This window comes from Bactrocera latifrons, unplaced genomic scaffold (genome assembly GCF_001853355.1).
Source record: "Bactrocera latifrons isolate USDA-ARS-PBARC rearing strain unplaced genomic scaffold, ASM185335v1 scaffold_294, whole genome shotgun sequence".
Taxonomy (NCBI): Eukaryota; Metazoa; Arthropoda; class Insecta; order Diptera; family Tephritidae; genus Bactrocera; species Bactrocera latifrons.
The window spans coordinates 212,181-239,278 of NW_017536563.1; the positions used below are offsets into that span (position 1 = coordinate 212,181).

Sequence of the window (27,098 nt, forward strand, 5' to 3'; positions counted from 1 at the left end):
TATTTTCTCTTTATTTTGCTCCATTTTTGCGACGCTATAACTCACGAACGACTTAAAAGAAATGACAATCAATCAAACAGGTGTTAGGGCGTGAAATGAGCTTTCCAAAAAGGTATGAYCCGATGCGATAAAACTAGAACTACGCGCTCTCAGCATCACTTTTTTGACAACCTAATATATGCAGTCATACACAGACAGAGAGACGGACATGGCTGAATCAACAATATATATAGTATRGGGTTTCCGACTTTTCCTTATTTTAGATTTATGTCTTAACAATTATCTTTTAAAAGAATGGCCATAATTGATTCTTTCTTTACCTGCTCGCTACGCCTGAAGTCTGCGCTGTTGTCAAAACATTTATACCTCAAAATAATTCAATTTCTATTAAAAATAATTTGCGAATATCATAATAAAATAGTATAAGCCATAGCAAATCTTCCGTTTTTAATATATATTTATATTTATTTTTTATATATATTTTTTAATATACCAGCTTATGTCCTTCATGCTAGTTGCTTGTTCGTTTCACAGCTCTCTGAGATTGCAATGGAGTGTAGTTTTTATTATAAATATATCAGAAATGCATAATCGAATAGGTTTTTGTTAGTTTGCTTTTACTCTGAGTCCAGTGGGTTATGCTACTTCGAATATTTTAAGCGTGTTCGATTCGTTACTTGTGGTATATATACTATGTATACAGAAAAAAAAACTATAAGAAATATGTTTGCTATATTTTCATGCTCTGTTCATCTGCTTTATTCTCTTTGGCACTTGGTTGAACATAAAGTTTTCATTTATGTTGAGATGTCTGATTGAAAGTGGGCAATCGGATCTCTCAACTATAATACATATCCAGATTAGAATTATGCACCACGCTCGGTTAAAAGCTTAATGCCAGTCTTATACCAACCATCTTTTTCTATACAGTATTCWTGTTTTCTAGAAAACCTTAGCTTTAGGAAAAAAGAAATTTAACCACAAGTGGAAGAAGAAGAAGTAGAGCAGTAGTAGTTATTAAAAACTTATTTCTGATCYAAATCGGATAATAAGTACGACAATATGCTCAGATATTGCTGATTAATGCGTAGATGTCATCTTTGTTCAAAAATCTTTGAACTTGTTATATCGATTTTTTGCACGCCAAAGTGCTCGTGTTATCGGTAATCTCGGGGATGACAATTGACCACCTCAGGCCTGAGGTTTGATAGCGTTTGACGTTTTCGGTTGAGTTTTTTGACGAACCATTTATTTAGAACATACCCTTTAGTGAAGATTTCGCCAAAAATTGAATATTTCATGTGAAATAACATTAGAAATTGTTATTGTGTCAGATTGACCAAATCGGTGAAAAACTAACAATAGATACTGGTGTCCACATACTCAGTACCTAGTGGCTTTGGTTGGATTTATTCAATGTTTGATCATAAGGTTGCATGCTCAACTGATATTAAGTGTGCAAGGTATTATGCTGTTATTTAAATTTCTTCTAAAGTTGTGTACTGTAAAGTAAARTAATCAAATGGAATGTAAAATTGTGTTATATGAGACGTAGTCGCTGTAGTAACATATSACTTACTAAACTTGGTAGAAATTGGTCTTGAAAACCCTGGTGWAAGAGTGGGCGATGTCACGCCCGTTGGCCAATTTTTACCGCGCCTTCAGTAAAGCCCTGCCATTCCATCTGAAGGGTAGAATTTAACATCTCGGGCATATTGGTTATTGATTTATTGCGCTTTAGTAGATTTGAGCAGTATAGAAAACTTTTCACAGATCTCAGATTTGTTATAAACGTATTTGGAATGTTTTTCGATACATAARAAGCACACATTTAAAGATTTTGGTGCTTTAGTTCCGTTTTGCCTTTTTTTGATATTAACTTCATTCCATAAAAATTTTTTTTCAATCAACTAAGATTTTTGATTCTTTTAAAGCGAAGCAAAGTACTGATCCGTATGTATCACAGCCTAATGGAACGATTGTTCAGATGYTTTGACTTATACCACATGTATGTTACGTATACGCTCTGTAGAACAAAAAGAGATCTGGAGTGAAAGCCGACGATCAGAGTTTAACAGTTTCTCGAACATGGAACGCTTTTTGCATCTCTGCTCGAATGCTATATATATGCTTATTTTTATTAAGAATTACTATACATTCCTCCGATATATACGCGATGGTGATGCTAAGAATGGCAATGTAATATAAAAATTTTAAGTGAGCTTCGAATACGCCTACAAATCKCTAAAATGAAAAAAAAAGAAGAAAATGCTCCTGTTGTGTATCAAAAATAAGATTTTTTTTTGTAAGTAGTGTTTCATAYAAAGTACTTAATGTTGGTTAACTGAACTTTTTTGTCTTTCTTCTGAACTTCATACTTCATATTAATTAGAGTTCCTTYTGAACTTTATGCTTTATTTTAGGCATTCAAAAGTTACTGAAAGATAAAAATATAAGTTATTCGGAATAGATTTAGTGTTTTTGAGACATTTTTAAATAATTAATCGGACATAATTTGGTAACATTTACATTTTTGTTAACTCGGCTATAATCGCGTAAGCGGTGATTACGCCAATCAAGAAGAAGAAGAATTTGGTAACAAGGACTCTCGCTCGTTGGGTTGTCCTTGCATTTTAGTGTGTACATACATAAGTATGTCTGTGTTTATGTGCTCTTATTTGTGTAGCACATTTTTAGCACACTTTGTTGAAAGCATTCCTTAAACCTGGCATATTATTGCAGGAGGACTKTCTGAATTGCATTCCTTTGCTACCAACATAAAGGAGTGTATGCGCTGCAGCAATGACAAAAATGCTTTTGTGCACATGAGTATTCACCTACAAGTACACAAGTGTGCAAATAGAAGGAATTTTCCAATGTAGAAGGGGTCTGTCGAATGCTTACTTATGTCATTTTAATAAAAAAAATATTTGAAAAAAAGAAAAAAATATTGAAGCATAGAAAAAATGAGCTGAAATCAAAGTGCACTCTGCGTGTTTGCTTTCGTAGCGCCTGAAGCAAATATAATTTCAAAGTATACTCTACACACGCTCAATGCTATCTACCCACTCATATGCGTCATCTCCCATACTCGAACGGCAAACGAAAAATATTATTGCAATAGAGAAAGAATGCTTAAATAAATGYTGCGTATACGCCATGGCGGCGGATATGCGTGCCACTCAARTACAGCTGCGTGCGTTGGCRCTATACCCACATATTTCTGAGAAAGGTGAAGGAGTGCAATATTAAAGTAGTAGCAGCAGAGCGAATGAAATGTGGCGAAGTGCTGCTAAAAAAATAAAAAAATTAAATAAAATTGTATCAAAACGTTCAGCAACTCTTTTAACTTCCAGAAAATCGCTTCCAGCAGCTTTCACTCACACAAGAATGACTTATATGTATTCTTGTATGAGTTATTTCTTCCTTTCTCCACACACAGCATACATTTTGACAACAACAATAACCATAACTCACAAAGCATACAGGGGAAATTCCTTGAAAAGCTTAATGTGCCTAACTTCAAACGCATATTGGCTAAAGAAGTTTACAGCTGCGTGCGGAAGAGTTGCACATATCATATATACAGACTGACATATATACGAATGCGTGAGTTTGAAGGTATGCGAGTTCTTTGCTTTTAATGTTTGCCTCAAAGTTAGCTTGGCAAAATTTGTTAATAATAATTTAACTTTTTAATGTGTGCTGCTGAATAAGTTAATTATGATATGTGCATCCGAAAGGCATACCGGTTTGTGGCATTCTAAGAATTTAAAACTGTTTTTAAAATAAACGTGTTTTATTTTATATTTATAATTTTAATAACTTTTTTTYTGCTGGATATTACCTACGTTTGCCGAGGATTTGTTTTTTTTTCCTGCATAGGTTATTGTTGTGATCTTGAGTCATAAAACATTTGTAAGGGCCTGCTACATTCTAGAAATTTCATTTYAAGGGACGTATTTGTCTATTTAAATTATAATTTTTTATAACGAATTTTGAACTCCATATTTCACTGATATGACCTTTATAATAATACCCAACGATTGCCCTCCTTCCGCCCAACCGACGCGAGGGTCGCAATCCGCGAACATGCGGAATTAGTTAAGGGAAACCTCTTGGGGTAATTGTCCGAAATCTATAGTTTATTTTCCAATCATAAACGCTTCCTTTTGACATTGGCTGAATTACGTTTTGTAAAGAATGTGTATATTCGTAAAAAACATTGTTGCTTCGTAGGCTTTGCATCATTCCAAAACCTCAGAGAGCAAATTTATCAAGATAATTACTGATAAAAATAGTTTTAGTACCAGATAGTTCCTTAAATATTATAAAACCGCAGAGAAAAAATTAGTAAACTTCATTTCCATATAGTCTGAATTTCAGCGCTGTCGTGCAATATGGGTAACGAAGGCATGTTATATAGCCTCTATATAAATCCTAGCGGAKAAACATAAATCCGTCTAAATGTTTAATCCGACATATACTTATATTATATGAAGTTAATGTTTCATGTTTTGTCAATATATTATATTAAAAATTGTTTTTTGTGTCTTAAATAAAAATATTATTTTCCTGGTCACAATGAAAACAATATTGTTAGTATTAAATATTTTTACATTGTTTTTTGTTTTTTGTTTTTTTGAAGAACTCAACGTTGTCTATACTTTATGGTATAACGTATGACTATCACTGATATATTTTCTTATTTTTTACTTTTACTAGATCCATTTTCTATAGTTGTATTATTGTGTTAAACTTGTTCTGCTACTCTTTAATGTCAAAATCTCTCCGATTGGAGCATAGCATAGGTACTCCTCCAAGCCAGTTTTCTTTCCAGATTTTGTAAATATAGCTGAAAAGTTGAAAGCTTTATTTTACAATAATAAAGGCGTATTTTTTCCAGGTAGCTTCATTTTGAGCAATTGTATGACTTATGRCGTTCTTGCGTCTGGCGGTGATAATAATCTCAAAAAAGAAATATAGGAACGACCGGTAATGACCAAAYATATAGAAAAAAATGTGAATTTTTAACTTTTTCCCCTGAAAAATTATAAACCCAAAAAAGTTAGATGTAAATTTCAAATGAACGATCCAGCCGCTTTACAGAAACTATGGTAACTTAAAAACCAAACCGTGTATACTTTCAGCTGGGCCAATTTGTTTTCTTTTTTGTAAGAATCGTGGGCAAATTTAGCCGTTCCATATAATTGGTGAGTAAGTTTCCTTGTAATATAGTATACTAGGCTGCGAGACTTTGAAAGGTTGTCGAAATGAATGCGCTTATACCATATATCACTTTATTTATTCTAAATCCATTTAATGTAAGAAATTCTTTATTCTCTAGTGAAAGTTTTGGTTTTTTTTGACCTCGTAGCTCAGAAAGTTAGAAATCTCAGTAATTAATGTTTTCGAATTCTTGGCCTCATTAGCAATATTCTTTGATATTTTTACTAAACAAAATGAAAAAAATCAGTTAACAGTGTGACGAAAGTTTTTCTTTTGAACTGTTATAATTTTTCACCCTAACTGTGAATTATTCCATATAATATTAGTAATGTATTTTACTTTAAAGTATGTTTAGTTCTTGACATAAAAAACGGAAGAGAGACGATTGTTTTTTACAATTAAAATTGAAGTTTGACTATGCGCAATGTTATTTCTACTATTTTTGTCAGACTGATTTGCAATATCGAAAAACATTTCCAACYTTTACATTTTTAAAGTAGTCTTACACTTATGGTTTATTAGGTTAGGTAAGGTTAAGATGTCTCACTTAGGTTATTTAGAATGCCAGTCAATTGTGGYACACACATTGCCTACATAATAGATCGTAAGACCCTTAAAAATCGACAAAGCGACAGCCAGTGAATTCAGAGCCGTCCAGCGCAAAAAAGTAGTCATCCCAACTACCACATCCATTTAATGATGATAGGAAACTAGCCAGGGTTTTAACAGAACGGAGGCAGCCTTGGTAGTAACCATCAGCTTTTTCTTCGGTGAATGACACCTGCATACTCAGGTGATACAATACCTCGACCACCAGCCCAGTGTTCAAACCGATCTGTCTTATAATCCTAGGCAAGGTCCGTGTCAAGCAAAGGGTCAGAAGTCCATATGAGTCAAAGGCAGGGTAGCGTAATCTAGGATGCGGCACGCAAACATGCTTTATATTCCAAAGTTTCATATGAATTCACTATCAACATTGTTTTATGTTAAATTTCTGCTTTTCAAATCTATAATATCGCTTACAGTACTAAATCTCTAATGCATACAATTGTTTATAATTAGATATTTTGCCACATTTTGACACATTTTTACATGCCTTGCATTCCAGTCTGCACACATGTATAGCAATATTTGTGCAAACACACTCCCATATGTATTTGTTGTTGTTTTCTTAATTATATTTTTAATTAAAATGTTTGCGCACTTCGCATTTTTTCTTTTCAGAATACACGCTCTTTGCAAATACACCGTCTGTCACACGAAATAACAAACACACAATTAAAGGARTTTTTTATTCATACTTCACACGTCTGTTACGCGCCTTGCTATTTTTTYGGAATTGCGTTCATAAATATTTTGCAACGAAAACTAATTTATATTCAAATATTGCGCCATAAAATTACTTTATTTTAAATATTCACTGGCGTGCGCATGAATGCCATTTCTTKCGGGTTGTGATTTCTGCTTTGGAGTTTTTTCTTATATAACTAACGAAGTTGATTTTTTACCGTGAAATTTGTGCCTTTTGGGCCGAACTTTTGCTACAAATTGGGGCGCAGCTCTTTGACGTTATATWATAAAGGCGTTTAGTGGAAGTTGTTCTAGTTCTATGAAATATTGCTAGAAATTTGAYTAAAGTTATAAATACAGTTGGTGTTATGACAATCTGGTAAGCTTGGGTTTCGAACCTGTAATCTACAACATGCTGGTAACACACATAAGCTAATTAACATATGTCGTTTACTCAGAAATAATTGTATTATAGTAACATACATGTTTTTTGTACGCAGTTTAAACAATTATTTGCTTGCCAGCAGCGTCAATATTTAAAACGCCTCGAAATCAGTTCCGYGCCTAATTTTTATTTGCTACAAAATTTACGATCTTGTATAGCTAAATTGTTATTAAGATTTTTTTTCACTCATACACTACGAAAAAGTGAAATATTATAGCGAAATGAGGAGAAAAACTTATAATTGCCGCTTAACAAATTCATGATTACAAGCAGTTAATTACAGTATAATGGTTCACAGACACGTAATTCCCACCATTAACCACAGTATGAGCACAAAAGTACATGAAAGATATATATGTGCATGTGCGTGTCGCGAAAAGGTGTGTTAATGTGAATTAGTATTTATGTCCTTTCGCTGTGTGGGCAATGAGCCGAAATGAAGCAGTAAAATGTGTAAAATATTTTCGTATGACATTCTCGTGCGGCACTCAAGTGCCTTATTAGGTGTGTGCGAAAGTGTAGGTCATCTGGGCTGCGGTAAATGAGCAAYAGATTGAAATTCATAATCTCACACAATAGTTGACCTCAACAAGGTGTCACTCACATATGCGGCCCTCCGCTTGGTAATACTTGATTGCTATATTTACTCGGTCGGCTACCGGTTTATTAACTTACGATTTCAGTTAATGACAGCAAGGGGTTAATTAAGCATACCTAAGGGTTGGGGTTAAGCGGTCAATGTGTAGCAAAATTGTATTTAATTAGGTAATTAGTTGATATAAGAGTGTTAAATTAAGTTAACTTATTTTTTGTGGTCTGTATTTTGCTGAAGCGAATGCTAGGCTGTGATTGTATGTGTATGGAAAATAAACCACGTAAGTAAATTGTGTAGATATGTAGAACCTAACAGGACGTGAAACAGTCTAAACACAAATAATGTGGTGTCCAAATTTATTAAATAACTTTCGCAAAAAAGTAAACAAATTTGACTTTAGTATTCTTAGTGTTGCTAAAAAAACAATTTTTTTTTCGCTTCATACTCTGAGAAATAGAAACCTTTGAGAAGTTCACTTCAAGTATGAGCTCTTCTATTTTTTCAGATAGAAATATCAAATATCGTTATCAACTACTTGAAAAAATATTTTATTTCGTGGATTTTTATAGTAAATTGAGTGCTCTCCAAAAATTAAGAGTTCGTAAATGGAGATAGCCGTATCACTGCCACGCCCACAAAACGCCATAAATCAAAAACCATAACTAGACACTAAATTAAGATATATAGTATAATTGTAATCTTGCACATAGGATAGCAGTTTTTGAAAAAGATGGGCATGGTACTGTGCTTCAATAAATTTAGGGTACATTAAGATATAACAACCAGTTGTAAATTGCTAAAATAATAAAAGAACTACTACCGTTAGTGTGAAAATGTATGAAATCGGACGATAACCCCACTTTATATATAACGGTTCTGTAAAAACTATTAACGCGATACGTCAATAATTAAATATGCCAGAGACGTCAAAATTTACTTCCAAAGTGGTATGAGAAGCCAGAGAAAAAACTGGACGATGGTCGGGGCACCGCCCACTTTCACTTGACATTGTAAAAATCAAAAAATAATTAATATAACGGGATAACAATATGTCTTAATGTCTTAATAATTCCTTTAATGTATGTTCAAGGTCCTAAATACCGGAAATGTCGACTCCAATATYTATTGTTGACTTTTTACCGAAAATATCAGYCAATGTTTGTGATATACAATTCAAATTCAGTGAGAATCCTTTCCAGGCAATATAATCTCTGTTTATCAAAACTGGGTTGAATCGGGTTAATGTTATATATCCCTGAGCCAGAATATATCTAAAATAAAAATTTTCGAACTTCYGGGTGACTTAATGCTGCAAATGTCGGGAACATTATGTTTAGTATGTGCCATGATAATAGTTAATAGAAAGAATCGGTTCCATGTTTTTCCAACTCCCATATACCATGTATAATGATTTTGTTTTGTCTTACAAATCTTATGATAATGATCATAGTTTTTATGGCAGTAATTATTTAACAGTAAGGACTATGAATGATTCGGTGCTCAGCTCATTTTAGCACTGGATCTGTGGAGCTCGTGTGAGCTCAGTAAGCTTTGATTACARCCCTGTATAACAGCCAGATCTTTTTGACCTTGTTTGATCCTTTGTTTTTCAATGGATCGAGAGGGGTCCTTTTAACTATTTGCTTCTTTGTCATTTCACTGCCTTAAGYTGGTATTAAAACAGTAAAACTAAGTATTTTGGAGGATACAGATTGTCAAAATGGCGTAAAGAAAAGTTAGGTTGAAACTTCTAAACACTTTCTCTTCCATTTTACGGCTTTCAGTAAATTAAGGCTGAAACAACTGTATATCATAATGGACCAGCGYTTCTTGCTTTGCAMGGGAGAYCAATTATGAAATTAGTGACCTGACYACCTAATTTAACCTAACTTAATAGTTTACATCTTGCTTCCTGTTCAAGAAAGTTGCGCTCAATTTATATTGAATTTCCGCAACTAAAGATTTTTAAGGGATTATGGGGTATAATCGATTCTATGCTTAAAATTTCACGTCCGCACAGCCAAGAAATATTTTGTTAATCGATTTCTGTTATGTTTAAAATATGTGTTCGATATTGCTTTTGTATACATACATATATGTTTCGATTACGACCATCTACGAAATCGGTCTTACTGTTTTCACAAGGAACATTTTTACCAAGTTTTCTCAAAATATCTTCATTGTTACTAAAGTTACAGATTACCAGAACAGACAGACGGATATTTACCAAGATTTCAATACGACCCCTATCTTAGCTTTAGGTGATAAATTCAGCAGTTAGGTGCACAAAACTATTATACTCTGTGGCGACATGTGTAAGAGTATAAAAATATTATCGAGAAGCTGGAGGTATTTATATTCACGGTTCATCCTTGAGTAAAAAAAAAAATAATAATAATTTTGCCAAAAAAATATGTTTTACTATGTTAGGCCTGGGATTTCTCCATTGTTCAGTTAGCTTCCATACAAACTGACCGATCAAAATCAAGTTGTTTTTGAAAAACTTGTTTATTTGACGAAATACATTTTTGTCCAAAGTAAGGCAATAGCTTCCGATATTGTTCAGGTCGGATCACTATAACATATAGCTGCCATACAAACAACAAGAGTAAATAAGTAAAAAAAGTGCAATACGAAATGCAACTGTGAAAGGTATTATAGCATCCAAAATTAATATTTTTGCTGGTTTCTTTAAAGAACTGCACGAGTACTTCTCAAGTACGAAAGAAATTATACATATTAAATTACCCAAATCTCTTAGTCGATTCATGTCTTTGCTTGAGCTTAGCAACACTATGTTTGAATACTGGACAATCTTGGTAAATATTTGGTTTAATAAAAGTAAATGATGATTTTTTACGGATGGACTTTTCGAGAAAAATAAAATGTGTTCAAGAATGAGTTTTAAGAATGTTCTCGGAAAGGTAATCGCCGCGGCTAAATCAAATAAATTTCGGTCAATAAGCCTAATTTTCAATTAATTTTCAGGCATATCTGCATAGAGAAGCAACTTTACATACCCCACAAAGTAGTACAGCCGAGTAAATAGCACGATCCTGGAAGCCACGGCACAGATCCACGACGTGGGATATTGCGTTCACCAAAAGTTTCCTTCAATAAGTTCGTTTTTTTTTGCTGGCTGTGTGCCATATAGGCACCAAAGTTCGTCCACATCAACATCCTCCAGTTTAGGTAAGGAAAAGTTAGTAATCAGGACTCTAGTGTTCACCGTTGACTGTAAGATTATGACGCCGGTTTAATTTTTGAAGAAATGTAGACGCATAATACTCGCCATGAAGCATACCAAACAGTGGCTTTTTGAGGATGTAATTTTGTTTCAAAACAAGAAAAAACGTTAACTTCGGTTGCACCGAAGCTAAATACCCTTCACAGGKKMATTTATGTTAGTAACTATATGTTCAGTTTGTATGGAAGCTTAATAAAAATATAGCATAACCGATTGGAACAATTTCTTCGGAGATTACATTGTTGCCTTTGAAAATTATCTATACCAAATTTCGTGAATATATCTTGTTAAATGTGAAAGTTTTCCATACAAGAACATGATTCCGATGGTTCAGTTTATATGGCAGCTATATGTTATAGTGGTCCGATATCGGCAGTTCCGACAAATGAGTAGCTTCTTGAAGAGAAAATGGTGTTTGAAAAATTTCAAAACGATATCTAAAATTGAGGGACTAGTTCGTATATATACAGACAGACGGACAGACAGACAGACGGACATGGCTAAATCGAATCAGCTCAACATACTGATCATTTATATATAYACTTTATAGGGTCTCCGACGCTTTCTTCTGGGTGTTACAAACTTCGTGASAAAATTAATATACCCTGTTCAGGKTATGAAAAAAATGAGATAAAACTCAAAAACAAAAGTTTCTTGTGAAAATTGGGATCGGTAATTTTTTTAATCCGCAAAYCAACAGCTTTACATAAAGTGGATGAGCACTTTTTCGATACACTGCTCCAAAGCAGCAACAGCTTTTATTACAGTAAAAGTGGGTCAAGAATGATCCATGGTAGCGCGAATTATCGGCCCTGCTGTGTGGTTGTGCCGACTAAATACTAGACGCAGCGCACGACGAGTCTCGCGAATCGTAACTTTATTTTAGTAATAAATATGAGGGTTTTGCAAACGTTGTTCCCGGGATCTGTCAATTACAAAATAGCAAACCAAACTGAGTATAAATCAAATAAGAGCTGCCAAAAGGAAAAACTCCAAAGAAGGTATTGTCGAATTGAAAACACATCAATGTCAATTTCAGCACAAAAAACTTGCCTAAATTAAAAATACTTTTGTAATCATAGTAGATGAGTGGAGAATCGAACAAACAACAAGTATATATAAAGTATGTTGACAAAATCAAATAGGCAAGTATAAAGCTGAATAGAAATCATTGTTTTATCTAAACTAAATATTACAATTTTGCATTGCTTACAACTTCAACAATGTTCAAGCTGTAATCTGACATTCTGCTTTTATGTAAGCCATCAATATTAATTTTTACGCTCATCAAATTCTGTGGTGGCTTGCACTCAAGTGGCATTATTTACCACACCCAATAGCCGAAACGAAAAAATCAATACCTTCAGCTAAGTGCGCGTGAGCGATCTTAACGACTGAATGCAAAGCAATAAGTAGCAGAGACATGCAGCTAAAATGTAATAAGAGCGCAAAATGCTGAAGAATCGACTTTGAAATTCTATAAATTCTTTGTATGCGCACAGGTCAGAGGAAACTTTACACATCCTATATATGAAGACAACAAGTATGTGAACAAAAACAACACACATACCATAAATACTATAGTTGATTAGAGTGTAAATATATTTAAATGTATATGGTATACATATTATATACCTTCTATATAAACGAAATATTTGTGCGAGCTATCGTGTGAAAAAGTAAGGAAAACGTGTGCTTAAAATACTTAGTGTTAAACAGTTAGTTTACTCAGGCCTTCATACTAGCGGGTGGCAAAGGTATTTGCCGAAAACTCCGCGTACTTTGACAAAATAAAGGATTATGGTACAAGGCTTACACAATGACAGAGTTCGGCCAACTTTGGCAACTTTATGTCATACTGAACAATAAAGAAAAAGCAAAAGGGTTGCAAAAGGGAAATTATAAGAAAGTGGCAATATTTAAAAGGGTCCCAGAGAGGAAAACATATTAAAGCAAAAATAAAACTGACTACTAAAAACATTGAAAAAGTTAAGTTTAGTTATACTTGTAAGAGCAAGTTATGTAATTTGTATGCAGGTGGAGAAGTAACTTGCTTACTTTGCAGGATATCTCTATTTATAAATGGTTTGTATGTAAAATTCATACTAACATTCAAAGGGTGGGCGGCAGATCTTAAAATTATCATACAAGTATTTTTATGCTAAAGTATTTACTCATTACGATTATTTCTCATTACGAGTTTGTTTGGAAAATTAAATTTCATATCAGAAAATAAATAGGAGAGTGATTAAAATTAGTTGAAATTTGCTAGACAAACCAACTTTTTATGTAAGTAGTTTAAATGGTTACATTCCATTTTGGTTAGCCATGTTGTTGTATATTTAGATTTTGATGAAATGAAATTTTCCTATCAGCTGTTTTGTAAACAGTGTTGATTTTTTTATTTTTTTTCTTGAAATGAAGCCGAATATTGCAATTATAGGCGCTGTTTTGACAAACGTACAATATAATTAATTTTTTCGCTATAGGCAATAAAGTGCCGGTTCATATGAAACTATAGCTTTGATTACAGCCCATGTTTCTCGATTTCAAAAATTCAACTTATGTCTCTAATTGTTTTTTATCGAAATTTCAAAGCATGTCAAACATATTTTTTGAGCTTAACAATTACTTCTTCTTTACTGGCGTAGACACCGCTCATATAGSCGAGTTAACAGCAGCGTGCCAGTTGTTTATTCTGTTTGTTATGTGGCACCTGTTCTTTCCAACCTAGTGGAGGTCTTCCTCTTCTTCTGCTTCCCCTGGTGGGTACTGCGTCCAATATCTTCAAAGCTGGAGTGTTTTCGTCCATTAGGACGACATATGACGGACGACTAATGGCTATCTATATGTCGACTGGTACGTTAGAATCTGCTATCTCTATCGATTGTCCGGTGAGAATTTCATGAAATTTCAATCATTCGAAGTGAAGTTATTGCATTTTAAATGTCAGATGTTTGTGTTATCGGTGCGAAAATGAGCTTCGAACAAAGACCCAACATTAAATTTTGTCTCTAAATTGGTAAAGCTTTTACCGAAACGCTTCAATTGATGAAACACGCTTTTGTCGATGTTTGCCTATCCCGTTGCAGCGTGCACAAGTGGTGTCAACGTATCCAAAGTGATCGTGAGGACATAAATGACGATAATTATCTGGGCCAAAAAAAAAAAAAAAAAAAAAAAATCTGTGATCGAAGGAAATTCCATCGAAAAGGTGCGTGAATTCATCATAACATCTCCAAAACATAGATTTATCGCATTTTGACCGAACATTAGGGCTTATGAACGGTGTGTGCACGGTTCGTTCCACACAAATTGACTGACGACCAAAACTTGCTCAGAATGCAACATTCGAAGAACATCTTATGACCGATTATTTGACCAAAATTTACACTTAACCATTAACTGCTCCCCGTACTCACCTGACGTGACAGCGTGCGACTTTTTTCTTTTCGAAAAATTGCATTTTCCCATGAAAGGAAATCGGTATGCAGCCGTAGGCGCCATTCAAAAGGCTTGCACCCGCATACTGGTGGCCATACCGTCCAACGARCTACAACACTCGTTCGACATGTTTTTGGAACGCGCAAAAAGCTRTATTGAAGCAGAAGAAGACCATTTTGAATAAAATAAATTGGTTTTGCTGAAAAAACCATTTGTTCTCTCGAAAACTCTCAACGTCGGCTCATCAGATATTGTCCTCGTCCATGCCTCTGCGCCATATAGCAGYATGGGAATAATGAGTGAACTATAAAATTTTGTTTTTATTCATCGACAGAGGACTTTACTTCTCAACTGCCTACTCAGTCCGAAGTAGCACTTGTCGGCAATTGTTATTCTGCGTTGGATTTCGGTACTGATATTATTATTGGTGTTGATGTTAGTTCCAAGATATATGATATTATCTACGACTTTGAAGTTATGACGGTCAAAAGTGACGTGGGAGCCTAGTCGCGAGTGGGACGTTTGTTYGTATTAGAGAAAAGGTGGCAAGTTAAAAGGCTCCTGTTTTTTGTTAGCCAAAGAAAAGCAATACAGTGAAAGGATTTTTTTTATAAACTCTCAAATTGAACTCCGCCTTGTAGATGGTAACGTCTGTAATATATAGTATAARAAAATATTCAATTTCTAAGGTTAGAAGCTTAGGTATAGAAACGCTGCATACATACAGTTTACCAGGCAAATTGAACAACGGGTTTATTTGAAATTTTGCGTTTGCAATCGTATCACGGTTATGGAGTCTTGAAAATAATGCTATAATAGTTTTTGGCAATATAATKTCTCACGAACAGAAGTATTTGAGTAGCACAAAACAATGTGAAGGTCAACACCGAAAACTTGTCTTAAGCGATTTTTTTTTTTGTTTGAAGCGTAGCATTGCTAGACTCTTACCACTCTGCTCAATAGCGAATGGTCATTAACAAATTCAGCGAAATCGGAAATCAAATTTTTGACGTGTCATCTCACCCGTGGGTATAAAAAGTGTAAGAAAATATGTATTATATATTATATTATTATGTATTAAGTATTATATATATGTTATGTTAAATTCTCCGAAGAAATGTTGTATTCATACAACATACATTTAGATTTGCTTTGTAAAATATTTGACGTTCGTGAATAGTGCTTAGTGGTTTTGCTCCAATAATGGTTAAATGCTCTAAATAGCCTACTTCCAAGTACAGGCTCAAATGATTAATTTCTCATAAATTACTAGAAATTTAAAAAGCGTTTGAAACCCTTTACAATCGTGAATATTTTACTATTATTTAATAAAGAGTAATTTGAATTTGATTCGATATTGTCAAGTTTGATTCTTTATTTATCGATTTATCCTGCGGAGGTTTTTATTATCTCTCCGTTCAAACGCTTCGCTACTGTGCCCTAGAGTTACTCGTACATACACAAAGTGTGTTGATGGTAGATAAACATKCCGATATACTACTGGGTGGTACAYCTACCACCRCACACGACTACAAACTTGGCCTCACAAAATTGTTATATACAATGTTAATGATATTCTTCAAGTCTACGGCGACTTCAGTTGTTGAAGACTGTCCGAACTTTCAGCTTAATCGCCTATGCAGTTGTTGGTGTTTGTCTGCATTTTCTTGTGTGCGTCTATTTTGCTGCTTGTGTGTGAGAATATGTAATACTTTTGCTATTTATGTAATTTTCTCATTCAAGCGGCAAAAGTTTTAATATCTTCAAGTTTGTTGACGATGCAGCGCTTCATGCCAGTTGCACGCCAGCTTCAATGGCCCTCGTTGGCTTGGCGCTTAGTCCGGTGAGGTGCTGAAACATTTTGGCAATTTAAAGCTGTTGAAAATATTTGAATTTTATGTTGACTTTTATTGCATTATAATAGTTGATGATGGTAATGACGTTGGTGCCAAGCAGCTAAACTTCTTGAATAGTAGTTGATGGCGAAGTGTGGGTGGTGTGTGTAGGTGGACGTGCGGGATAATGTGTTGCGCAAAGTTGTGTTGTGACGGAACTCAGCTCGGCGAAGGTGTTGAGGCATTTGTTAATGAAGCGCCAAATGTGTTACTGCCACAAGTAGGCACTCACTATATYTTTACATTTTGGTTGAATGTGGTGAGTGTTGCACTTGGCTGTTATTGGCAGCCGAGCTGATGATGCCACTAACGCACAAAGCTACGATATACATGGTTATTTTGTTTTTTTGCTCTTTGAGTAGTTAGTAAAATTTAAAGTGCTTTTAATATACTGCGCATGAAGTGTGCTTTTAGGCGTTGTGGCAGCAAGCGATTACATTAAGGCGCGTCGGAATTAAAAATTTACAGTGTCAAGTAAGCAAGCTTGTGGTAAACGACTACAAGGATAGAGTGTGGAATCGTGTGCTCTCAACTTTATATGTGTGTGTTTGTTTTTGTAGACATGCTTTTGAGAGCACTTAGCCGGCTTATTTGCTAGACAGTATTTTTTAATGACTATAAAAATATATTTATGGCTTAGTGCACCATAAATTACCCGTTGGCGTTGCCACAAATTAGTATTGCCTACTTTTTGGGGCCAACTGGTAGTTGAGTAAGTCTTAAGTTGGACAAATTTGTGTGACAGCGCGGATTTKGGCTGCTAATTTTTCATATTTTATGGGAGGCTTACTGCTATTTAATACAGTTAACTGTCTGACTCAGAGAAATTGGGATTAAATGTTGTGATTGAGATTCTTTGCTTTGTTGGCTTACATTATTCCGTAACATATCAGTCTCTTTTATTTTTTCTGAATAATATACCATGTGTAACATTAGTATGGTATATGATATAAAGTTTCAGTCTTTACTTTCAGATGTTATTCAATSTTACAAATCACTTATTCATTTAACCCATTAAGAAGAATATATATTTCATCCGTTCCCACGACTGTTGAGTCAAAGTAATCGGAAAAAGCACGGGTGTTTATTCTCCAAATTACTTCAGGAATGTCGCTAAAACAAAAACAGTACATATTTCTTATGAAAATGGAAATACTGGCAATTATTTTTTTGCAAATCAGTTCTGTTAAGAATTCGTGGTAGCAGAATGAGAGTTCTTAAAATTGAACTACTTATGGTTAGATGTTAGTCTCACTCGTTACAACTCATCTCTCAAGTGTTAACATCCACGTTTTGATAAAAGTACTTAGCTTTTATTGAAATGAAGTGAAATCTTATTTTGAGAGGGCCAAAAGAAGTTGGCTTATAGAAGGAAAACTTCTCTTCTCGTTTTTCAATATACACATTTTCAAGAACGTTTCAAGTTTTTACTGTAGCTATGTAAATATTAGGTTWGTTTAGGTTGACTGGCTGGCTATCACACTATACATAGGCCTTCTGGTCCGTAGTAATGTCAGATGGTTCAGTTAAATTCCAGCTAAAGTACTCGTCTTACRAGACATCAACGCTTTTTCAAAGTTTAAGCGAGATTTGATATATATTTCTGTTCCTTCTCCTGGTCTTATTTACCGTAAGGCTCCGGCATATCTAAGACGATTTCTATGTGAGGCCGGCCAGAAGCCTAAGAGGTGTTCTAACATCTCTTTCAGGCCTGCGTCCTTGCACTTTCTACATGAATTTTCAGTACTGCATGAGATGCCAGTACGTTGTGACCTGCCATAAGGCAAAAAGCATAAGWAGTTTTYATTGATATTWTTACAYAACTTAGCCAGATGGTTTGTCCGTCCTTTGCGAATTTTYATTGCATGTCGATTTTATCGACTTACTCCCTATATARTGTCGATATCCATACGGATAGCACTTTTGGCTGCTCATTAGCTGTTTCATTTATCGGATTGCTCTTGTGGTCTGGAACTCATATTATTTTCAGCAGCATCTACTGCTTTACTGCTTCTAAGGACATTCTCTCAATTAATATGATTTGAGATAATTGTGTTATTCACACTAAATAAATATTCRCTATCTCAACAGCTATCCTGATTTTAGAGACTTCCGTTTGGAAGACGCAGTACGAGGTGTGTTCAAAAAGTTTAGTAAATTTTGAATTTTCGCGGGTTACGTATTTTCGAATTTCGAACTTTTTGCGACGTTATGTTGGAACTCATGTCTCTCACTTCTGCCGACAAGCTCGGTCATTTTGAATGTTCATTTAATTGTTGACAGCTGCTTTGCTTGCACGTGTTTTGGATCGTCTTCGATTTTTACCTATTCAAAAAAATGGATCAAAGAATCTGTATCAAATTTTGTGTAAAAAACGAAACTAAGTGTGCGGATGCATTCCGAATGTTGACTGTGGCATACGGAGAAGCTACCTTGGACCGAAGCAACGTTTATCAGTGGTATAAAATGCTCTCAGAAGGCCGAGAAGATGTGACAAAAATTGGCTTTTGCACCACAATAACGCCCCTGCTCACACATCGTTACTTGTGCGCGACTTTTTGGCCAAAAATAACACACTAATGATGTCGCAGCCACCGTATTCCCCAAATCTGGCCCCCTGTGACTTTTTCTTGTTACGCTTCTCTTGACGAGATAAAGACGGCATCGAAGGAAGAGCTGAAGAAGATAAAAAAAAAATTATTTTTGAAGTGCTTCGAAGATTGGAAAAACCGTTGGCAGAAGTGTATAATATCTCATGGGGATTACTTTGAAGGGGACAAAATAGATATTCATGAATAAATAAATAATTTTTTGAAAACACACAAAATTCGTGATACTTTTTGAACACACCTCGTATTTCGGAAGCATGAAGGTTCGTAAGGTTAAGCTTCGGTCAATAGTTTCGGACACCCAATTCAATCAGCCATTTTTGAACCGTCCATATAGTAATTGGAAATTTCAGCGGCATGTTTCTCTTTTGYTGTGACTAAAATCTTCTTTCTCAGAGAGGTTTATTTTATCCACCAAATCTCTGCTAATCAAACTTTATCTGAAAGTTCTTTCAGAACCTTCCCATGCAGTGTTGATTGGTGGTAGGTTGAGTGACCTTTCTAATGCAGCCATAGGAATGGRTGTAACAMATTTAAATAAATAATAATAATTATAGTTTTAGGCCTAATGCCAAGGTGACTGCTTACATAAATGATCTCCCCCTTGATCTCATGAATTATAACGAAATATGTTTCTGAAATTTTMATTAAAGTGAATATTTGAAGATATATTCATAGTCTAAGTGGTTTCTGATATTATGTGCAATTTCAAACCACTTTACTTTACTGTCATCCATTTTGTAGGCAATGCGTTATTGAAACACGAAATGCGTTTTTATGATTTTAAACCATCTTGAAAACTTTATTTTCCAATTTTTTCTGCTTTATTAAAATTATTGAAATACCTATACAAGGAAAAACGTAACCTCCGGTTCCCCCGAAGCGAGAATTGTTTCGCAAATAAGAAATATTCTATATAAGAAGTTGATTTTGATCGTTCGCCTTGTATGTCAGCTATATGCTATAGTRGTTTCTTGTGAGACTGTTGCTTTGAGCWATTAGTTGTCAAATAAAAAGTTTTTCATACAAGGACTCATTCAGTTTGTATAGCAGTTATATTGTACAGTGACCATTTATCGGCGATTCAGACAAATGATCAGCTTCTTAAGAAAGAAAGAAAACTGATGCACTACTTCTCATATATAAATACAGACGGACAGAGGACTAAGTTCGTCSTGCTGATCTTGATGTATACTATACAATCGCCGACTTTTTCTGGGTGTTACAAATTTCGAGGCAAACTTAACCATATTCAAGATATAATTAATGATGGCAGCCTTACTTTTTCAAACTTTAAGATTCAAAAATAAGACACTTGCCAACTCCCAAATGCACCAAACGCTAATTTTAAAACAAAACTCTYTTCTCCCTTACTTATATGATGATGTGTCTTTTCTTCGAGAGAGCTATAAAACACGCAAATTTACCACCACCAAGCCATTTTAATGAGTTTTTAATGTACGCTCGCGGAAAATTTTATTGACTTATGATAAAGTTCAGCACATGCTTTGGAAAGTATAATTACGTACGTAATTAAATTGGTACTTAAAAGAGCATTTATCAAAACAAAACGAAACGAGTTCAACAAAACAAATCAACTGTTTTTGCATATAAATCCACACATATGTGTATTTAAAAACAACAACATTTAACAAACTCACCGACCAACCGCTCCAACTCGAAATATTCAACAAATTCACACTTCAACCGCTCGGAGCTGAACCAACTGAATGGTCAGTGAAGTAACCAACCGACATGCCAACTGAACAACTACCAACTATCTAACTACATACATACTCCCRCACATACATTTGTTAAAACTAACGAAGGAACTATTTTAATAACCGGTGAGCTGCTGGCCAAACAAACTAACGACCAATGATCACTCACCGAATRCACTTCTACTTCCTCTGTGCACTGTATTCGCATGCCTCTTTTTCAGCAAGCCGCTGGAATGGCGTTGATATTAAAAAACTTTCATTCGAAAAGTGTCCTCAATTGTCGGTGCACTCATGCTCAGAAGCCTAGCGTGGTTTACAGTTAACAATTGGCCGACTTGTTGGCCTCAAAATTGCCACAGCCGAGCTGGAGTAGATTTGATACACTCTGTTGTGCGCTGTGCCCGTAGTTGGGTTGATTGCAATTTTTCCAGACGAACTCCTGAACTGGTGGTCAAGTGGTTTKTAGTTTTGTTTTAAAAAAAGCGATTTTCTGTCTCGTTGATGTGCAACATTTTGTTTATTAAAATCGCAAAATGACTTAAAAATATAAAGGTTCGGTTGAAAAATGTGGAATTCGAAAGCTTCCTTTGTTTGTTCAGTTCTTGTTTAGGCAGTGAATTTTGTGTCCAACATTTAAGGCTGCGAGTGAACTATCCATRATCTTCAAACTATTCGAGAAATACACATTCATGAATGTGTTGTTGAAGTGAAAGCTGGACTTCACGCTGTTGAAACCAGCGTGGAAGTGGTCAGAGCGTGAGCTAGAAAGTGACTTATAGAATAAAAAAAGAAAACGAGAAAYGAATATATTTCTAACCCCAAAAATTTGTAGTCTTCTAGTTTGAAACGTTGTACTTTAATYAAAGCTCCAACGCTTTAATGTTCCATTCCTGTAATTTTATACTCTGAACTGGGGAAACTAAATTTGCCAAGAAGTTTGTAACACTTAGAAGAAAGCGTCAGATACTCTATTATATACTAATGTGATCAAATTGAAATGTATATTTTGTCCATTTCATCTCCTTTTCAACCGATGCGAATCTCAAATACTAATGAATATTTTGACGTGAAATTTAGATGTCATTGACAGTACTATCAACTTACAGGAAAAAAGTTACCATTTCGAAAAACASACGAAGTATAAATAAAAATTGACATTTTAATTTTATCACAGTAATATATACATATCCAGTTACATAATAATCAACAGGAGGAGCTTAGTCGTATGTTCGTCAGTCTGTCACTCCATCTGTATATAAGCCAACTAGATCCTCAGTGYTTCAAATCTTTTTCTTCTTAATTGGCGTAGACACCGCTYACGCGATTATAGCCGAGTTAAGAACAGCGCGCCAGTCGYTTCTTCTTTTCGCTACGTGGTGCCAATTGGATATTCCTAGCGAAGCCAGGTCCTACTCCACCTGGTTCTTCCAATGGAGTGGGGGTCTTCCTCTTCTTCTRCTTCCCCCGGCGGGTACAACGCCGAATACTTTCAGAGCTGGAGTGTTTTCGTCCATTCGGACAACATGACCTAGCCAGCGTAGCCGCTGTCTTTTAATTTGCTGAACTATGTCAATGCCGTCATATTTCTCATGTAGCTCATCATTCCATCGAATGCTATATTCGCCGTAGCCAATACGCAAAGGACCATAAATCTTCGCAGAACTTTTCTCTCGAAAACCCGCAACGTCGACTCATCAGTTGTTGTCATCGTCCAAGCCTCTGCACCATACAGTAGGACGGGAATTATAAGGGACTTATAGAGGTTGGTTTTTTTTTGCGAGAGAGGACTTTGCTTCTCAATTGCCTACTCAGTCCGAAGTAGTACCTGTTGGCAAGAGTTATCCTGCGTTGGATTTYCASGCTGACATAGATAGACGACATTGTCTACGACTTCAAAGTTATGACTGCAAACAGTGGCGTGGGTGCCTAGTCGCGAGTGCGATGACTATTTGTTTGATGACTCGTTCACTGTCAGACCCATCTGCTTTGCTTCCTTGTCCAGTCTGAAGAAAGCAGGATTAACGGCGCGGGTGTTGAGGCCGATGATATCAATAACATCGGCATRCGCCAGCAGCTGTACACTCTTATGCAGCTCGAACTATTTTCTCCAGAAGCAGGTTGAAAAAGTCGCACGATAAGGAATCGCCTTGTCTGAAACCTCGTTTGCTATCGAACGGCTCGGAGAGGTCCTTCCCGATTCTGACGGAGCTTTTGGTGTTGCTCAACGTCAGCTTACACAGCCGTATAAGTTTTGCAGGGAYACCAAATTCAGACATCGCGGCGTTAAGGCAGCTCCTCTTCGTGCTGTCGAAAGCAGCTTTGAAATCGACGAAGAGGTAGTAAGTGTCGATTTCCTTTCWTGGGTCTTTTCCAAGATTTGGTGCATGGTGAATATCTGGTCGGWTATTGATTTGCCAGGTCTAAAGCCACACTGATAAGTCCCAATCAGTTTGTTGACGGTGGGTTTTAATCCTTCACACAATAAGCTCGATAGAAGCTTATACGCGATGTTGAGGAGGCTAATCCCACGGTAGTTGGAGCAGCTTGCGGGGTCTCCGTTTTTGTGGATTGGGATCACTTAAATTCCAATCGTTTTGCATGCTTTCGATCGACCATATTTTACAAATAAGCTGATGCGTACTCCCTATCAGTTCTTCGCCACCGTGTTTGAATAGCTCGGCCGGCAATCCATCGGCCCCCGCCGCTTTGTTGTTCTTCAAACGGATAATTGATGAAYAGATTCGAACTTCTTCATGGTCGGGCATTGGAACGTCTGCTTCACCGCCATCTATTGGGGAATCGGGTTTACCTTCKCCTGCAGTTGTGCGCTCACTGCTATTCAGCAGGTTGGAGAAGTGTTCCCTCCATAATTTAAGTATGATCTGTGCATCGATGAATAGATCACCTTTGGGGGTTCTAYAAGAGTATGCTCCGGTCTTGAAACCTTCTGTAAGCCGTCGCATTTTTTCGTAGAATTTTCGAGCATTACCCCTGTCGACCTGCTTATTAAGCTCTTCGTACTTACGCATTTGGGCCTCTTTCTTTTTCTGTCTGCAAATGCGTCTCGCTTTCCTCTTCAACTCTCGGTATCTATCCCATTCTGCACGTGTTGTGGTCGATCGTAACGTTGCGAGGTAGGCAACCTGTTTCTCTCCGCTGCTGTGCCAGCTGTTCTTWTGCACTTTCCGAAAACCAATGGTTTCGGTTGCAGCTRTAGTAACTGTAGGAGKTTGAAATGCCAACCCACAGTTAGTTATACCGAGTTGTTGACGAGTGCGCTCAGAGAGCAGGAGTGCAAGCCGATTAGAAAATCGTTCAGCTGTCTGTTGTGCTTGTGTTTTGCTGTATAGAGGCGGGTGCGAATCTTGGCTGCAACAAGATAGTGGTCCGAGTCGATGTTAGGGTCTCGGAGCGCACGCTCATCTAAAACACTGGAGACGTGTCTTCCGGCTAGCAGAACATGATCGATCTGGTTGGTGGTTTTCGATCCGGAGATAGCCAGGTAGCTTGATGAATTTTCTTATGCTGGAATCTAGAACTACAGTTAACCATATTTCGGGCCACGGCGAAATCGATCAGGCGCAACCCATTTGGGGGATGTTTCGTCGTGGAGGCTGAATTTACGGACCGTAATACCAAAGATACCTTCTTTGCCCACCCTGGCGTTAAAGTCGCTAAGCACGATCTTGACATCGTGGCGGGRGCAGCTCTCATAAGTGCGCTCCAAGCACTCATAAAATGCATCTTAGGTCACATCATCCTTCTCATCCGTCGGGGCGTGGGCGTAAATCAGCGCTATGTTGAAGAACCTCGATTTGATGCGGATTGTCTCTAGCCGTCCATTCACCGGAGTGAATGATAGTACTCGGCGACGGAGTCTCTCTCGCTCACCACGAATCCCACACCAAACTTGGGCTCCTTTATATGGCCACTGTAGTAAATGCCACAAGGACCTACTCGTCTCTATCCTTGTCCCGTCCATCGCATTTCTTGGACGGCGCTGATGTCAGCCTTTATTTTCGCGAGGTCTTCAACCAGCTGGGTAGCGGCACCTTCCCAATTAAGGGAGTGAACATTCCAGTTGCATGCTCWCAATTCGTTGTCCTTATTTCGTTTGCCGTCGTCGTCATCAAAAGGAAGGTCTCTCATTCGAGGCTGATTGATAATTTTCATTGGGGATGTTTTTTATGTGGCGGGTCCCAAACCCAGTGCACAACCCTATGCAGGGGATATTTCGCCTTCTCATTTTAGCTCGCCTTCAAACGGATGCTCTTAATCTACCCAAAGATTACTTGTTCAGAGACCGGAAGTCGTGAGCTGCTTGAGTCATATGTAAAAGAATCGTTTCTRGCCACTCCCASGTGAATGGCGATCAGARAACTTTCCTCACTTACGTGAACTTCTACACATGACTCCATCGTCCATTAAAGTGTACTACTTATTTATGTTCTTCTATAAAATGCTCATATGTGAGGCGCTTGTCTTTAACCATAAGCCAGTGTTATTATTCTAGTAATATAAAACATTATTCAAATTGTTTTAGAAGTTGGTGCAGATTATCTTTATTTTGTTAGAAAACTAGGTCTGTTCTGGCATTGTAAATCAGCTTGATTGTTAAATAAAGGTATTCGTGATTTGCAGTTAATCCTCTTGTGATCTCTCTAGTGCTTTTTTAATTCGAATATTAAGCTATGTCTCCTTTGAAAGCCCCTCTTCTGTACATATCTGTGCCATTACATCAGAGCTTAATATGCTATTCACTTTCCYTATATTCTGTATCTTGATAATATACTATATAAGTTATCATTTTCCACATACCTGTATAAATGAGTAGAGCATTGCATTATTTATAACCTAAATATCACGCACCATACTGCGCACTAACGACAGCACTCAGCAAATTTCAATTTGAAAAATAATCACATAACGAAAAAGGCATTTCACCAATTTATTAGCTTTTCTTATTTATGAAAGCAAAAATCATTACTTTCGCAAACAAAGTTAATCAAATATTACATTACTCAGCCATAACAAAAGAGTCGAAAAGCAGAAGCAGGTGAGTAAACAAAGTAAATACAAGTAGTGCCTCATTAGTGTCGTAATAAGGCGAGTGTAAACACATTCTAAGACGCAAATGGAAAAAGTACTTCAGTGTGAGTAGCACGAACAGCCATACATACAGCCATACACGCTTATATATTTATACACCCTATATATGTAGGCATATGAAGGSCTACTAACTCAGACTACTGGTGCTGCCGTCAGCTGTTGGCTGCCTGCCATCGGCTAATGATTGTTGTTGCTGTGTCGYACACAATTCTTGTAGGTGTGAATATAAAGGCGGGTTGTTGAAAGTGTTTTTGATTCTGAAGTGGTTTGAAGCTGAAGATGGCGCGCCCCAAATCAAAATATTTAGTTAAAATATTCAACGAATTTGCTTTAACACCCGAAAAATTACGCATTGCCGCAACGAAAACAACAACAACAACAAAAAAYTGTGATAATATATATGCCGARACGGCAAATAAATTAGCCAGAGCCACACGAAAGAAAACAAGCAACAAWAACCAACAACAAACAAAAAGTATTAATAATATGCGTGAATAACAACGCCGACGGCGAAAACAAAGTTATATAGCGCGACAAGAACTCATCTATCAGCTGCGCTTGCCTACTCGACTCGATTCATGGACGCCGTTCAACCTGAAGAAATTGTGCAATTGGGGTGGAGCATRGGAAGAGTGATGTTAGTATTTACTTTGCACAAAGGTATTGCTTGAAAGTAATAAGAAAGTACCAGACTTGCGGATGGTTGTGTTGGTTGGCGCGATAACCGCAACAGCTTTTGCCTGAAATTTGTTTAATGGCGGCCCTTTTGAAATGTATACTCGCCTTATATTTGCAGTATTTCTGTGTAAATATTTATACATAAACTAATGTATAAATTTACCGCTATAAAAATGTGTGTTGTTGTTGTTGTTGTTTCTGCTTTGGCTTGCTGTTAATGAATTACTTGCTTTTGCTCATTTATTTTCACACGTCGACAAGAAAAGTGAAGATATAAAGGAATGCGCCTAATGTTAGGCTACATTTATAGCAGCTCGTGCCGGCGTTGCGGTTGTCGAACYGCTTGTCAGTCAGCGAGTAGTAGCAGCAATTGTCTGCCCACTCACTTGCATATGTACATACACACTTACAAATTATATCTACATTGTTGGGTCGAACACAGAAACACCTTCCTAAACAAATAAAGGAATATATAAGAAATATGAGGGGATGAAAGGTGTTATGTACGGGTATTGAAAKATGAGATACGGGTATACCAATACATGAAATAGCACATGGCAAACAATTGGTGAGATTTTTCCCTTCCKGCTATTTTGAGCTTCTAATTCTCAATCGCTTCTTTACGCTTCGCTGATTTCGCTGCTTGTATTGTATTGTAATTATTGGTATGTATATTCTCAAATTCTAAGTTTCGGTTTTAGTTTGCTTGAACTTTTTAAATAAATTTTTAAAGATATTTGGTGTTACTTAGATACTGAGATTGAATTCAAGCTGCACTGAAGTGAGTGCTACACGTTATAATACTGTAGAACCACAAAAAAAAAAAAAAAAAAAAA

General features: G+C 36.2%; 1 protein-coding gene across 1 annotated transcript in view; it reads left to right on the plus strand.

Annotated features, from left to right (window-relative positions):
• LOC108970261 (neural cell adhesion molecule 1-B) overlaps window positions 1-27,098 on the plus strand; it is a 125,964-nt gene that overhangs the window by 18,583 nt on the left and 80,283 nt on the right. The gene's annotated exons all lie outside the window — the stretch shown is intronic.